Below are 5,182 nucleotides of genomic sequence, written 5' to 3' on the forward strand. Positions count from 1 at the left end.
ACACCAACACCTCCCACGCTACACCAACACCTCCCACGCTACACTAACAGCTCACACGCTACACTAACACCTCCCACGCTACACTAACAGCTCCCACGCTACACTAACACCTCCCACGCTACACTAACACCTCCCACGCTACATTAACAGCTCCCACGCTACACTAAAACCTCCCACGCTACACTAATAGCTCCCACGCTACACTAACAGCTCCCAAGCTACACTAACAGCTCCCACGCTATACTGACACCTCCCACGCTACACTAACAGCTCCCACGCTACACTAATAGCTCCCACGCTACACTAACACCTCCCACGCTACACTAACAGCTCCCATGACAAACTAACAGCACCCACGCTAAACTAACAGCTCTCGCGCTACACTAACACCTCCCACGCTACACTAACAGCTCCCATGATAAACTAACAGCTCCCACGCTACACTAACAGCTTCCACGCTACACTAATACCTCCCACGCTACACTAACACCTCCCACGCTACACTAACAGCTCCCACGCTACACTAACACCTCCCACGCTACAATAACACCTCCCACGCTACACTAACACCTCCCACGCTACAAAACAGCTCCCACGCTACACTAACACCTCCAACGCTACACTAACAACTCCCACGCTACACTAACACCTCCCACGCTACACAAACACTTCCCACGCTTCAATAACAGCTCCTACGCTACACTAACAGCTCCCACGCTACACTAACACCTCCCACGCTAGACTAACAGCTTCCACGCTACACTAACACCTCCCACGCTACACTAACACCTCCCACGCTACACAAACACTTCCCACGCTACAATAACAGCTCCTACGCTACAATAACAGCTCCCACGCTACACTAACACCTCCCACGCTACACTAACATTTCCCACGCTACATTAACACCTCCCACGCTTCACTAACACCTCCCACGCTACACTAACAGCTCCCACGCTACACTAACACCTCCCACGCTACACAAACACTTCCCACGCTATAATAACAGCTCCTACGCTACAATAACAGCTCCCACGCTACACTAACACCTCCCACGCTACACTAACACTTTCCACGCTACAATAACAGCTCCCACGCTACACTAACACCTCCCACGCTACACTAACACCTCCCACGCTAAACTAACACGTCTCACGCTACACTAACGTTCAATTATTTGGAGAACCAGACACAAACAGGCAGTAGAGAAACATTAAAATTTTCTTTAAATAAAAGATAAGAGCGAGAATGGAAGATAGCGAAGTGATTTTTATTCCAAAAGCTCTTAAAAGCTCACTCTAGGTACGAGGTTGACAGGAATATGAAGAAAAGCTTAGGCTCAAGGGATTTAAATGATGGGGGAGAGAAATTCTGAGTTGTGTGAGAGGTGATCGTGCCTCTCAAGCCTAGTCTCAGCTTAGCAGCGTGTGATCCTCTGATCAGGAGAGGTTATTACCAGTCTTGTCGAGGTGGTGAATGTTATACTGGTGAGTGGGCAGGCCTCTCTCTCCCTCCCTCTCTCTCTCTCTTACTCCCTCCCCCCCCCCTCTCTCTCTCTCTCTCTCTCTCTCTCTCTCTCTTTTTTTTTTTTTTTTTTTTTTTACACAGGGTTTGACAAGGTTAAGGATCCCTAGCTTTATTGACAGCTATTTACAGGTTAAGGATTCCTAACTTTATTGGCAAGCTAAGAGCTGTTACCTACATCAGCTCAGTTGAAAGCATTTTTATTGTTACGAGACATACAAGTAGGGAACAGGATGAAGTTGGAGCCATCTGTGGGCCAGCATTTTCATTTGATCAACTGACTTTATCTCGTTGACATCATTATCCTGTACGAATGTGTTCCATACTCGAGTCATCCTGGGTATGTATGATCTCAGATGGAGTGATGTTCTGGAGAAGGGTACAGCCAGAGTGAAGTTGCTGCTTTCTGCCCGTCTTGTGGCATAAAACTTGTTTCACGCTGTCCTCGAAGTGGATCCAAGTGTGGTATTTTGACAATATTGGCCTTGTACATAACAGTAAGGCCACCCACATCCCTCCTATGTTGAAGGCTCTGCTGAAATGACAGATCTATCCAGGATGGGTCCAGGCGAGATGAGACGTCTTGCTCTGTTCTCATCTGTCAAGCAGTCGCAGATGAGAGGGGGGCAGGCAAACTAAGAAAGTGGAGCATACTCAAGGTGTGAGCGTACTTGTGCCTCGTACAGGATCTTGCAACCCCTACTGTCAAGCAGATGGGAGATACGGCGAAGTGCTAAGCTTCTGGCTGCCTTGTTTGCAAGATTTACAACGTGGTTCTTCATGGTTAGTTTGGAGTCAAATTTCACCCCAAGGATATCAACTTCTTCTCCAGGTGCCAACATCGTCCCATTCATCCTTACTACTGCACCAGCATTACCATCATGGTGCCTAGAGACGATCATCATTTGCGTTTTCTCAGGTGCAAATGTTACTTGCCATCTATTTCCCCAAGCTGATATAGATCTCAGCTGGTGATTGATGTAGCTTAGAGCAGCTGGCATTTCTTCTCTTGGATAAGTGAATGTCAGTGTACAGTCGTCTGCATATGCATGTGATTCTGGGATGAGATGAAGAAGATCGTTGAAGTAGACATTCCATAACAATGGACCCAGCAATGGACCCAGCAATCTCTCTCTCTCTCTCTCTCTCTCTCTCTCTCTCTCTCTCTCTCTCTCTCTCTCTCTCTCTCTCTCTCTCTCTATCTCTCTCTCTCTCCTCTCTCTCCCTCTCTCTCCCTCCCTCTCCCTCCCTCTCTTTCTCTCTCTCTCTCTCTCTCTCTCCCGCTCCCTCCCCTCTCTCTCTCTCTCTCTCTCTCTCTCTCTCTCTCTCTCTCTCTCTCTCTCTCTCTCTCTCTCTCTCTCTCTCTCTCTCTCTCTCTCTCTCTCTCTCTCTCTCTCGCAACACACTCACACGGTGCTTCAACTACTACTCTACTACTACTACTACTACTACTACTGTTGTTATTACTACTAGTGCTATTACTACTACTACTACTATTGCTACTACTACTACTGTTGCTTCTACTACTATTACCAATGCTCCTGATGTTATACTGCTACTACTACCACCACCATCACTACTACTACTAATACCACTGCTGCACTGCTGCTACTACTCTTGTGCTGCTACTGCTACTGCTGCTGCTGCTGCTGCTGTTGCTGCCACTGCTGCTGCTGCTGCTGCTGCTGCTGCTGCTGCTGCTGCTGCTGCTACTGCTGCTGCTCCACTACTGCTACCGCTACTGCTGCTGCTACTGCTGCCACTGCTGCCACTCTACCTGCTGCTGCTGCTGCTGGTTGCTCTACTGCTGCTGCTGCTACTGGCTGCTGACTACTGCTAACTGCTGTTTGCTGCTGCTAATGCTGATGTGCTGCTGCTACTGCTACTGCTGCTGCCACTGCTGCCACTGCTGCTGTTTCTTGGCGCTGCTGCTGCTGCTGCTGCTGCTGCTGCTGCTACTGCCATTGCTGCTGATGTTGTTGTGCCACTACTACTGCTGCTGCTGCTACTGCCATTTGCTTGCTGTGTTGTTGTGCCACTACTACTGCTACTGCCTACTGCTGCTACTGCTCTGCTGCTACTGCCATTTGCGGTGAGTGTGCCACTACTGCTGCTACTGCTGCTGCTGCTGCTGCTGCTACTGCTTCTGCTGCTACTGCTGCTGCTGCTGCTGCTGCTGCTGCTGCTGCTACTGCTGCTGCTGCTGCTGCTGCTGCTGCTGCTGCTGCTGCTGCTGCTGCTGCTGCTGCTGCTGCTACTGCTGCTGCTGCTGCTGCTACTGCTGCTGCTGCTGCTGCTGCCACTGCTGCTGTTGCTACTGCTGCTGCTGCTGCTGCTGCTGCTGCTGCTGCTGCTCCTACTGCTGCTACTGCAGCTGCTACTACTACTGCTGCTGCTGCTGCTGCTGCTACTGCTGCTACTACTACTACTACTACTACTACTACTACCATTGCTGTTGATGTTGTTATGCCACTACTACTGCTACTACTACTACCACAAGGACAACACTTCTGCTCTGAGAAATGATTAGTTCTGGGTGGCATCCTGGGGGAGACGACCAAAGGAATCTGATAAGCGTAAAGCACAACTTCATGATTTAAATGGCTTATCTAGGGAAATTAAGTCTTTGAGGATAATTAAAAAAGGTCCCCCTCTTCACCCTTAAATGCTCGGTCCCCATTATCAGTCCCCATTATCAGATCAGTTGCAAACAGTCACCTTCACTTCATCAGTCATAAACAGTCACCTTCACCTAACCACTTATAAACAGTCATCTTCACCTAATCAGTCATAAACAGTCACCTTCACCTAATCAGTCATAAACAGTCACCTTCACCTAATCAGTCATAAACAGTCACCTTCACCTAATCAGTCATAAACAGTCATCTTCACCTAATCAGTAATAAACAGTCACCTTCACCTAATCAGTAATAAACAGTCACCTTCACCTAATCAGTCATAAACAGTCATCTTCACCTAATCAGTCATAAACAGTCACCTTCATCTAATCAGTCATAAACAGTCACTATAATTCATCAAATCTCACACACAAGAATATCATCATTAGTGGTAATATTTCGACTTACGAATACATCATACAATACAGGAATACAATACGCTAAACAAAAATACAACACTCATCTCAAAAGCCCAACATGCAATACTGAAATACAACACAGTGCAAAAATACAACATACAATACAACATGAATAGAATATACGAGAATGCAGTATACAGGAATTATACACACGATGCAATACAACACAAAACTATCTGAAGTTGTCGTAATAAACACCATAAAATTATTCTAGAGAAGTGACGGGGATTCGAACCTCGGGAAGCTCGCAATTTTGCCTGACCCGGCTCGAGCCCTTGCCAAACCTCATGACAAAACAATTCCTTCTCGTGTATAACTCTGCATAATACGAGTGCTCCTTCATAAGTCTCTGAGTGCACAATGCATGACAACTTCTGGTCTAATATAGGAGATGACTTTGTTTTGGTGGCTTGTGAAGGGAAGGTAATATTGTCCAGAGGTAAAGGACAGAGATAGAGAGAGAGAGAGAGAGAGAGAGAGAGAGAGAGAGAGAGAGAGAGAGAGAGAGAGAGAGAGAGAGAGAGAGAGAGAGAGAGAGATACTTTTTATACACAGCAACAA

The sequence above is a fragment of the Cherax quadricarinatus genome, chromosome 49, assembly GCF_038502225.1.
Source record: "Cherax quadricarinatus isolate ZL_2023a chromosome 49, ASM3850222v1, whole genome shotgun sequence".
NCBI lineage: Eukaryota > Metazoa > Arthropoda > Malacostraca > Decapoda > Parastacidae > Cherax > Cherax quadricarinatus.